Source organism: Citrus sinensis, chromosome 7 (genome assembly GCF_022201045.2).
Source record: "Citrus sinensis cultivar Valencia sweet orange chromosome 7, DVS_A1.0, whole genome shotgun sequence".
Classification (NCBI taxonomy): domain Eukaryota; kingdom Viridiplantae; phylum Streptophyta; class Magnoliopsida; order Sapindales; family Rutaceae; genus Citrus; species Citrus sinensis.
Window position 1 is genome coordinate 23200623 of NC_068562.1, and position 12296 is coordinate 23212918.

The 12296-nt window shown below is 36.1% G+C and overlaps 2 non-coding genes and 1 pseudogene across 2 annotated transcripts; 2 read left to right on the plus strand and 1 right to left on the minus strand.

The window, feature by feature from the left end:
* Positions 1-11516, minus strand: part of LOC127898877 (uncharacterized) — a 147233-nt pseudogene extending 135717 nt beyond the window's left edge.
* LOC127899004 (small nucleolar RNA R71) lies at positions 5923-6026 on the plus strand. Its single transcript, XR_008050772.1, has one exon. It is a non-coding gene; the product is annotated as a small nucleolar RNA R71 (small nucleolar RNA).
* A 610-nt stretch (positions 11517-12126) lies between the features above and the next one.
* Positions 12127-12235, plus strand: LOC112496401 (small nucleolar RNA R71). The gene has a single exon (XR_003062952.1). It is a non-coding gene; the product is annotated as a small nucleolar RNA R71 (small nucleolar RNA).
* The last annotated feature ends 61 nt before the right edge of the window (positions 12236-12296 follow it).

Genomic DNA, 12296 nt, shown 5'->3' on the forward strand with positions numbered 1-12296 from the left:
GTGGCTCACATCTTCCTCTGGTTTTACGTCCAGAAACGGCTTGAACGCCCTCTATGGGTCGAGGATAGGCTTCCTATCCAGTTTTCTTATAAACTGGCAAACAGGGTCGTTTATAGTCAGATTCCCGAGACTATATCGTGCATGCTCTTTCTGGAATAATGGCCATAACTGGAGAATCGCTCCTTGCACATATCCACTGGGATGCGTTTCAAGAGACAAAAGGATATCATCCAATGACTCCTTATTCAAGCCATCCCTAATGAATTGAATCTTATCTTCCCTGTTATCAGACACCATTCCTAAAGAACATGGGTTTTTATTGCAACTCATTCTGGCACACTTATGACAAGCAACAGAAATTCTTCGAGCTCGTCGTTTTCTTGCATAATTTCCTTTACCACAACCAGGCATGTATGCAATAAATTTTGGAGGTAACTCACCTGCCGATCGTACTTTAGCCTCGATTAACCAACGGATGTCAGCAGGTATGTTATTTCTCATGAGTAATCGCATGCGTTCGGACCGAGCTTTATAGATCGTAAGGAGGGCATTTTGAGGAAGTGAAGGGAATCGCTTGTGAAGCTTCGTTAGAATCTCGTTTCTGTCCATACCTTCGCCTCAGAATATCAGTTATTATGGGAAACTGAAGTAACCGACTTGATTGTCACGGAGTACCGTTATCCGCCACTTCACCGGGGTAACAAACTAAAGCACACAAACAGAAAAACAAATTAAAACACACAAAGAAAATTAAAATCGTCCTCTTATTGAATTTACCTCAAGCTCCAACTGGATGTCGTAAACACTTCTCTCAATGTCTCTGAGTTGGCTTTCTAAACCCTCAACATAGGCTACTAACTCTGGTGGTTGTAGAGCCCAAATGCGTTGTGTTTTACAAAATTGAATCTACCTTTTGAGATGAGTTTTGACACGTTGAAGTGGTTTAAGAATGTTCAGGAGGAACGGTCTAAGTATGAGACTCATGATTAAAAATGATAAGAGAAAACTTAATGGTAAAATAAACACACTTATGCAAAAACAATTTCAATTAGCAAAAGAATAATAATAAAAAGAAAGAAAGAAAAATCAAATCAACGAAAAGAAAAAAAAAATCAATTCAAATTTGGTGGGTCACTCAAATTTATTTCGATGTCTTCTTCATGTGGTTGGTACTCTAGATATGGCTTTAATCTTTGACCATTAACTTTAAACGTGACACCATTCTTTGGGTCTTTAATTTCAATTGCCCCATGTGGAAAAACAGTATGAACAATAAATGGGCCAGACCAACGAGAGCGTAACTTACCTGGGAATAGGTGCAAGCGAGAATTGAATAAAAGCACTTTCTGACCTGGAGTGAACGATTTTCTCATAATTTGCTTATCATGGAAGACTTTCATTCGTTGCTTGTAAATCTTGGCATTTTCGTACGCGTCATTGCGAATTTCTTCAAGTTCTGCCAGCTGTAATCTTCTTTCTGAGTTGGCTTGCTGCATGTCAAAATTGAATTTCTTGATGGCCCAATACGCACGATGCTCGAGTTCCACAGGTAGGTGGCAAGCTTTTCCATACACTAGCCTGTAGGGTGACATCCCAATCGGGGTCTTGAAAGCCGTTCTATATGCCCATAATGCATCATCAAGTCTTAATGACCAATCTTTCCTGTCTGGCCTCACCGTCTTTTCTAATATGTGCTTTATTTCTCGATTGGAGATCTCAACTTGGCCACTGGTTTGCGGATGATACGGGGTCGCCACTTTGTGTGTGATTGAATACTTTGTCAAAAGTGCTTTGAATGCTTTGTTACAAAAGTGGGCACCACCATCACTGATTATTGCTCGAGGGAATCCAAAGCGTGAAACAATGTTGCTTTTCAAAAATGCTATCACCACCTTGTGATCATTGGTCCTACATGGAATTGCTTCTACCCATTTTGATACGTAGTCAACAGCAACCAATATGTATTGATGGCCAAAAGAAGGGGGAAAGGGTCCCATGAAGTCGATACCCCATACGTCAAAAATCTCAACCACTAAAATTGGATTTAGTGGCATCATGTTCCTTCGTGTAATGCTTCCCATTCGTTGACACCTATCACATGAAGAACAGAAAGTGTAAGCGTCTCGAAATATAGATGGCCAATAGAAACCACATTGTAAAACTTTAGTCGCTGTCTTCTTAGCACTGAAATGGCCTCCACAAGCTTGTTCATGGCAGAATGAAAGGATATTCTGAATTTCACTTTCTGGGACACATCGTCTAACAATTTGATCCGCACAATACTTGAACAAATACGGGTCATCCCAAAAGAAATTCTTTATCTCTGCAAAGAATTTAGCCTTGTCTTGCTTGGTCCAATGCTCTGGAAGTTTACCTGTAACAAGATAATTAACTATATCAGCATACCAAGGTAATACTTCCACACTCATTAATTGTTCATCTGGAAATGACTCATTTAATGGTAATTGTTCTATAATTGTGTCAAAATGGAGACGAGAGAGATGGTCCGCCACAACATTTTCTGTCCCTTTCTTATCTTTGAATTCCAAGTCAAATTCCTGCAAAAGTAACACCCAACGAATTAGTCTGGCTTTTGCATCTTTCTTTGTGAGAAGATATTTAAGAGCAGCATGATCTGTGAATATAATTATTTTACAACCAATGAGATATGATCGAAATTTTTCCAATGCAAACACTACTGCTAGCATTTCTTTTTCAGTAGTTGAATAGTTCAACTGTGCATCATTCAATGTCATACTAGCATAGTAAATAACATGGGGAATTCGATCAACTCTTTGTCCTAATACTGCTCCTACTGCATAATCAGATGCATCACACATTAGCTCAAATGGTAAGTTCCAGTTTGGGGCCTGAATGATGGGTGATGATGTCAACAACTGTTTTAATTTTTCAAACGCCATAAGACATGAATCATTAAAGATAAAAGGTACATCCTTAGCAAGTAAATTGCATAAGGGTCTAGAAACTTTGCTAAAATCTTTAATGAAACGTCTATAGAAACCAGCATGCCCAAGGAAAGATCTTACTTCTCTGACTGTTTTGGGTGGAGGAAGATTAGAAATGAGATCCACCTTGGCTTTGTCAACCTCAATACCTTTGCTCGAAATGATGTGACCGAGAACAATACCTTGTTTTACCATAAAATGGCATTTCTCCCAATTTAAGACCAAGTTCTTCTCGATACATCTCTGCAGAACTAGTGTTAGATGATGTAAACATTGATCAAACGAGTCACCAAAGACAGAAAAATCATCCATAAAGACTTCAAGGAATCGTTCCACCATATCAGAAAAAATGCTCAACATGCATCGTTGAAATGTAGCAGGTGCATTACATAATCCAAATGGCATTCTCCTATATGCAAATGTGCCAAAAGGGCAAGTGAAAGTAGTTTTCTCTTGATCTTTTGGTGCTATGGGAATCTGATTATATCCTGAGTAACCATCTAGAAAGCAATAAAATTCGTGGCCTGCTAATCTATCAAGCATTTGATCGATAAATGGTAAAGGAAAATGATCTTTACGTGTGACAGAATTCAATTTTCTATAATCAATGCATACACGCCATCCTGTAGTTACTCTAGTTGGTATCAATTCATTATCGGCATTCGTAACTACTGTGACTCCTGACTTTTTGGGGACAACTTGTACAGGACTGACCCATGAACTATCAGAAATGGGGTAAATGATACCTGCATCTAATAGCTTAAGGACTTCAGTTCTAACCACTTCTTTCATATTAGGATTTAACCGACGTTGCATTTCCCTAGTAGATTTAGCATTTTCATCAAGGTGAATGTAATGCATGCAGTCTACTGGATTTATACCTTTGATGTCTGCTATGGTCCATCTTAATGCTCCTTTGTGCTCTTTTAAAACATCCAACAACTTACCTTTTTGTTCATCATTTAGGGATGATGAGATGATTACCGGCAGAGTACTTTCTTCTCCCAAAAACGCATATTCCATAGTGTTGGGCAATGGTTTGAGCTCGAGTTTCGGTGGTGATTCTGATGATGGAATGAGTTGCTTCTCTGATGGTGCTAGTTGCTCAACTCTTGACTTCCATTTATTAGTGTCCATAGATGGTGCTGAGTCAAGCAGGGCGTTGACCTCATCAACCGATCTGTCAATATCAAAATCAAAACCAAAGTGAGTTAAACATGTTTGTAAAGGATCACCACTAAGGTTTGAAAGAAAAGTGTCATCAACTAATGTTTCAATTAAATCCACATCAACAATTCCATCATCTGCACTGTGAGGTTGTTTGGCAATGTTGAAGATGTTCAGCTCCATAGTCATGTTGCCGAAGGACAACTGCATATTTCCAGTTCTACATTGAATGTGAGCATCCGCAGTTGCCAAGAAAGGTCGGCCTAGAATAATGGGGATGTGCTTCCTTGAATCCTGTATTGGTTGAGTGTCAATTACAATGAAATCAACAGGAAAATAAAACTTGTCTACCTGGATAAGCACGTCCTCCACAATACCACGAGGTATTTTTGTGGACCGATCTGCAAGTTGTAACACCACTGGAGTTGGGTGTAATTCTCCCAGTCCAAGTTTCACAAACACAGAGTAAGGCAATAAATTTACACTAGCTCCTAAATCCAACAAAGCATTCTCAATTGTGTGGTTCCCTATACTACATGAGATAGTGGGGGAGCCTGGGTCTTTGCATTTTAAAGGAATTTTATGTTGGAGTATAGAACTAACGTTTTCTGTTAAAAATGCCTTCTTTTGAACATGCATGTTTCTCTTTTTAGTACAAAGGTCTTTAAGAAACTTGGCATAAGATGGAACTTGTTTTATAGCATCAAGTAAAGGGATGTTAACACTTACCTGTTTGAAGATTTCGAGAATCTCACCTGTAGATTTTCCCTTTTTTCCTTTCGCTAACCTCTGAGGAAATGGAGCTTTGGGAATGTATTCTCGTGGGTTGGCTTCTTCTCTCTCCTCCGGTGGTGAGTCCTCAACGTTCACAGGTACAATTTGAGTTTCCTTTGTCACCGGCATCTCCACTTTGTTGTCGATTTCTTTTCCTTTTCGCAAGGTCATTATTGCTTTGACCTCTCCATGCTGCTGTGGTGAACTGGTACTCGCTTCATGCACTCCTTTAGGATTAGGCACTGGTTGACTTGGAAATTTTCCTTTCTCAACAGTCATTGCCAAGGTCTGAACTGAAGAAGCGAGTTGTCCCACCATCTTCTCCAGGCTTGAAACTGATTGAGCTTGTGAGTTGAAGCCTGCTCTCAACTCATTTCGTAGTCCATCAATGGTGCGGTTCTGTTGCTCAATCGTGGAGTGAGTAACATTCCTGAAATTCTGGAATGCATCCTCCCATGGTCTAGGTTGAGAGTGGTTCTGGTTCTGATTGTATGGTCTAAATGGTGGCTGAGAGGCTTGAGGAACTTGAGGAATTTGTTGCATTGGTGGAGCTGGAGCTGCTGGTCCATTCTGTTGGAATCCTTGAGACCATGAAAAATTGGGATGGTCTCTCCATCCAGGGTTATATGTGTTGGAGTATGGGTTGTAATTTGATGGCTTTCTCATTACACCTATGGCATTGGCTTGATCTGAGTATGAGTCATGGTCATGTGGCTCTGTTGATTTAGCAGTCGATAATGATGCTATTTGTCGAGAGAGACCTTCAATTATCGCTTTGACTTCTTTAATTTCTGAACTTGATTCGCCAATTTGAACCTCATTCACTCCTTTAATTCTTCTAGTAGTCCTGAGTGATCGACTCCGTTGTTGGGAATTATCTGCTTGTCGCTGGAAGAATTCCCAAATCTCTGATGCACTTTTTGACATTAGCTCTCCTCCACTCGTTGCCATTAGCCATTCTTGCACATTCGGCAATAATCCTTCCAAAAAGTATTGGCATTGGTGCCATTTCTCGTACCCATGATGTGGACACTTCAAGAGTAGCCCATTGAATCGCTCCCATGTTTCGAAAAATTGCTCGTCCTCTCTCTGGGTAAACTCCGAGATTTCCCTGCGAATAGCATTGGTTTTATGTACTGGGAAATATTTATTTAAAAATTTTGTAACCATTTGTTCCCATGATGCAATGCTATTAGCAGGCAATGTATTAAGCCATGAACGAGCTCTATCTTTTAAAGAAAATGGGAATAGTCTAAGTTTAACATCATCATCTGAAAAATTCTCATATTTGAATGTTTGACAAATGGCATGAAAATCATTCAAATGATTATATGGATCCTCATTTTCTAGGCCATAAAATGTAGGGAGACAATTTAACACACTAGGTTTTAATTCAAAACTCCTAGCAGCTACATTTGGGTATCTTATGCATGACGTGCTCAAATTAGCTAAGGGACTAAAATAGTCCTTAAATGGCCTCTCCTGTGGTGCTTGTAAATCCATTTTATTTTTAACGTATTTGTGTGTGCGAAGTGTTTTTTCTAATTCAAGGTCTATAGGTTCAAGATTAGGTAATAATGACCTACGACCATGCATGCAAAATAAATAAAATAAAAATAAAGATGCAAACAAAACAAAAAATAAAGATGGGAACAAAACAAATAAAAATAAAGAAGAGGGAGAAATTACGATACTAACCTTATTGCGCTATTACAACCTTTCTATAAAAATACACAAAAATAAATACGTGAAAGAAATTAACTAAAAATTAAATTAATAAGATAAACAAAAAAAATTACAAAGAAAAATAAATGGAAAATTAAATTACAAAATTTTAAAGAAGAGAAAAAGAAAAGAAATACTAACCTTTAAATGTAGATTCACTTTTTTTTTCTTTTTTTTTTAATAATAAAAAAAAAATACAAGAAAACAAATAAAAGAAATTATTCACAAAAATTAATTCTATGAATTAAAATTACTTACCTCCCCGGCAACGGCGCCAAAAACTTGTTGTGCAAATTTTAATGTACTCGCAAGCGCACGAATCTATTGTAGTATAGATCTATGGTGACGAGTGTCGATCCCACGAGGAGGTGGATTTTAATTGTGTATAGAATTAATTTTGTAAATGGGTTGTTGGATTTATGGTGGAAATGATTTGGAATATGCTAAGACTTAAATTAAAATGGCGAGAATAAATTCTAAAATTGGAATTGCAATTGAGAGAATAAATTGAAGAGAAAATCTATTAAATTGACGTACTTGGGTATCTGGATCCGTATCAACATGCATCATGGGCTAAATAATTCGTATTAATGCCAATTAAATCATGAGGGGGGAATCCACACCTCATGAACCACGCTCTAATCAATATGGTGCTAAGGGCTTATCGTGCCAAATAATAATAACCTTGTACCAGAGGGCCGGTGAAACCAAGGCGGTACTAGACAAGATTAGTATTATTTGTCGACGAGAAGTCAAAACATCCACAAAAACTAGAGGGGAAGAGAAAATAAATTTACCAAATAAAGCCCATGACACATGTTGAGACTTCACCTTCAACCCAAGCTTGAAAGAAAATTAGCCACTCATAATTGAACTAGGGGCAAAATGGGAATTTATTAAAATACGAAGAAAATACAAGATGGAGAAGGAATTATAGAAAATGGATCCCAAAAATGGATTCAGAGATATCAGATTAGGGGGGGGGAGGCCCCCTTTTTATAGATACATGGAGTAAATCATGGCCATCGGATTAAAAACAGTTTGGACGCTCAGGATTGCGCCACGTCATCAGTCAACAGTCCACGGTTTGACCACGCGGATGAACAGTAACACGGTTTGACCCGACTTTGAACAGTAACGCGGTTTGACCCGGATGAACAGTAACGCGGTTTGGTTGAAAATAATCCTGTGTGATGCATGCACCGTACGCGAGATTTTTCGTCCACTGATATGCTGCCACGTCACCATCAACAGTACATAAGAATTTTAGTCCAACAGGATCGTGACACCTCATCAGTCAATGCCACATCATCGGTCAATGCCACGTCATCATCCGTCTATGTGAACAGTGTCGTGAACAGTAACGTATACAGTACCGTACACGTGAATAGTACCGTACATGTGAATAGTGCCATTTTTCCTTTTATGCTCCTCCTAAGGTTTTCGACCGTCCTGAGTTCAAAAGTGATGTCCGTTTTGCCGTCTGATCTCTCCTTTATTGTGAAATGACTATAATGCCCCTAAAATACATAAAATACTTAATTAAAATAAAACACATGTAATTAAATCACAAGAAGGTTAAATATATAAAAGTAAGGGTTGTTAGTAAGACTTAAAATGTAAAATGACGGTTTTCTCCTTTATAAATATGCATTTTCTAACACTCAACAGGCATCATGTTTCTTTTACTAATTGATCCTAATTTTTGACAGTTTTCACAAGTTTTGCAAAATTCATATGTGTCTTTGAATATGGTAGGCCAATAAAATCCACATTGCAAAATTTTAGCTGTAGTTTTTCTTGAAGAAAAGTGTCCACCGCATGCGTCAGAATGACAAAAATTATTGACACTACTTACCTCATTATCAGGAATGCATAGTTGAAAAATCTGATCAGGGCAATATTTGAACAAGTAAGGATCATCTCAATAAAATTTCTTTACTTCAACCAAATTTTTTTTCTTCTCTTGAGTATTCCATTGCAAAGGAATTTTACCTGTAATAAGGAAATTAACAATGTTAACATACCATGGTATTGAAGTAACAGATAATAAAAATTCATCAGGAAATGAATCATTGATGGGTGTTATATCAGTGCAGATTTCATATGTGAGTCTTGATAAATGATCAACAACGACATTTTTGGCACCCTTTTTATCTTTGATGGTGAGGTCAAATTCTTGAAGTAACAAAATCTAACGAATTAGTCTTGGTTTGGCATCCTGTTTAGTCATCAAATATCTCACAGCAGAGTGATCAGTTAAAACAACGGTTTTAGAACTAAGCAAATATGAGCGAAATTGTTTAATGCATACACCACAACAAGTAATTCTTTTTCAGTTGTAGAATAATTCATTTGAGTACTATCCAAAGTCTTACTCGCATAATGAATCACAAACGACTTACGATCTTTTTTTTGTCCTAAAACAGCACCAACAAAAAAGTCACTTGCATCACACATTAATTCAAAAGGCAAAGACCAATCAAGAGATTACATAATAGGTGCAAATGTCAAAAGGCAAATTATTTTCTCAAAAGATTTTTGGCAATCATCAGTCCATTCAAATGGTGCATCTTTTAATAAGTGGTTACGAAGTGGTTTAGATATGACACAAAAGTTTTTTATAAACCTCCTATAAAATTCTGCATGTCCTAAAAAAGATCGCACATCTCTAATTGTTTTTGGTTGTGGCAATTTAGATATGACTTCAATTTTTGCTTTGTCAACGTCAATTCCATTAATAGATATAACATGACCCAAAACAATTCCAGAAGTAACCATGTAATGGCATTTTTCCCAATTTGAAACGAGTTCTTTTTCAACACATCTTTTTAAAATGTTTTCCAAATTATCAAGGCAATCATCAAAAGAATTCTTAAACATAGTCAAATCATCCATAAAGACCTTTAAACAATGTTCAATCATATCAGTGAAAATACTTAGCATGCATCTTTGAAATATTGCAGGAGCATTACAAAGTTCAAACAACATTCTTTTAAATGCAAATGTTCCAAAAGGACATGTAAATGTGGTTTTTTTTTTTTTTTTGTCTTCAAGTGCTATAGGAATTTGATAATAACCTGAATATCCATCTAAAAAGCAGTAGTATGAATGTTCAACTACTCTTTCTAAGATTTGGTCAAGAAATGGTAATGGAAAATGATCTTTTCTAGTGGCTTCATTTAATTTCCTATAATCAATGCACATGCGCCAACTAAACGTAATTCGTGTTGGAATTAATTCATCTTTTTCATTTTTAACTACAGTGATTCCAGATTTTTTAGGCACTACTTGTGTAGGACTTACCCACTTACTATCAGAGATAGGGTAGATAATTCTTGCATCAAATAACTTAAGAACTTCTGTTTTTACTGCTTCTTTCATGTGTGGGTTTAATCTTCTTTAAGGTTGTTGACATGTTTTAGCATTTTCTTCCAAATTGATTCTATGTGTGCAAATTAAAGGATTAATACCTTTAATGTCATTTAAAGTCCATCCAATTATGTTTTTATTCTTTTTAAGAATAGATAGTAACTTACCTTCTTAGTCGCTTGATAAGGTTGAAGAAATCACAACAGGATAAGTTTGCTCTTCTCCAAGATAAGCATACTTCAATCCCTCTGGCAAAGGTTTCAATTCCAATTTAGGTGCTTCTTGTTGTTCAGTCTTTTCAATGATTCCAAGCTCCTCAAATTTTGGTTTCCCATCATCACTTTGTAAAGTCTGACAAGAATCAAACAACAAATTTATATTAGAAGTATCATGTTCAAGTTGTTTATTTGATTCAATCGAATTAACCAAACAAATATCACTAAGTTCAGAAAAACTCCATTTTTCAATATTCTCCTCTATACAAGATTCAAGCAATTCCTTTTGTTCATCAATTTCATCTTCATTCTCATTTTCCTCATTAGGTTGCCTACACATATTAAAAACATTCAATTCCAGAGTCATATTTCCAAATGAAAAATTCATTAAACCATTTCTATAATTAATCAAAGCATTAACAGTTGCTAAAAATGGTCGACCCAAAATTACAGGAATTGGTTTATAATTATTTACAACAGGTTCAGTTTCTAAAACAATAAAATCCACAGTGTATATGAATTTATCAACTTGTACTAAAACATCTTCTACTATTCCTTTTGGTATTTTAACTGATCTATCGGCAAGCAAAAGTGTAGTTGAAGTTGATTTTAACTCACCAAGACTAAGTTGAAGATAAACTAAATGTGGAAGCAAATTAACACTAGTACCAAAGTCTAACAAAGCATGCTCAATTTTGTGATCTCCAATAATACAAGAAATAGTAGGACAACCAAGATCTTTATATTTCAATTTATTATTAGTAGACAGAATGGTACTTACCTGTTCAACCATGAAAGCACTCTTTTTAACCTTCAATTTCCTCTTAACAATGCATAAGTCCTTTAAAAATTTAGCATATGAAGGTACCTGCTTGATTGTATCAAATAGAGGAATGTTAACTTTCACTTGCTTAAAGATTTCATAAATTTAAGAAGAGTGGTTTGATTTCCTTGGTTTATTCAATGCATGTAGAAATGGTGGTTCAGATGGAACATTAGTTATTTCTTCACTAGGTGTAAGTTTATCTAGTTCTTCCTTACCCTTTGAATTTTCATTTTCACAAGGTTCAGGAATAGGCCGATCAATAACCTTACCACTACAAAGAGTTATAACTGACTTAACTTGGTCCATGAGTGCATTTTGAATTTTAGGATTTGGTTGTAGTTGAGCTGGAAATTTTTCTTTTTCTTGAATTGTGAGTGCAGAAGCAATTTTAGCAAGAGCATCTTTCAAATCAAAAAAGGTTTGTCCATTTTGATTGTTAATAATATCTTGCTTCCTAATGAATGAATGCATTGTATCTTCCAATTTTTTCCATAGTTGTGGAACATATGGTACAAAAGGCTGAGTATTTTGAAAATTTTGTGGAGGTGGTGCTTGTGAAGATTGTGCATTATTATTATTCCTCTAACTAAAATTTCGATGATTTCTCCAACCAGGATTATAAGTTTGTGAATATGGGTTTGGCTTGTTAAAAGTGTTGATGGCATTAGCTTGATCATGCAAACATTCTTTTAGTGCAGGCAGAGTGTGACAATCTTGAGTAAAATGATCGTTAGAACTACAAACATCACATGCAATTTCTTGAACATATTTTACTTGATCACTTTTTTTATTTTCCAAAGCTTCAACCTTCCTAACTAGGGATGCAAATTTTGCTTGTAAATCATGATCTTCCCTAAGGTTGTAGATTCCTCTACTAGATGGAGATGGTTGTGGTTTATTAGTCAATTCAAAAGTTCCAACAGTATCCCAATGTTGTGCATTTTTAGCTAATTGGTCGAGATAATCTAGTGCATCTTCAGGATTTTTATCTTTAAATTCACCATTACACATCATTTCTACAACTTGTCTAGTTTGTGGTATTAAGTCCTCGTAGAAATAAGTGACCAATCGCCAAGTTTTAAAACCATGGTGTGGACATATGTTAAACAATTCTTTAAACCTATCCCAACATTGGTATAATGTTTCTCCATTTTTTTAAGTAAAAGAAGTGATTTGCCTTTTAAAAGAATTTGTTCTATGAAGTGGAAAGAATTTTTTCAAAAACTGTTCTTGCATGTTATTCCAAGTTCT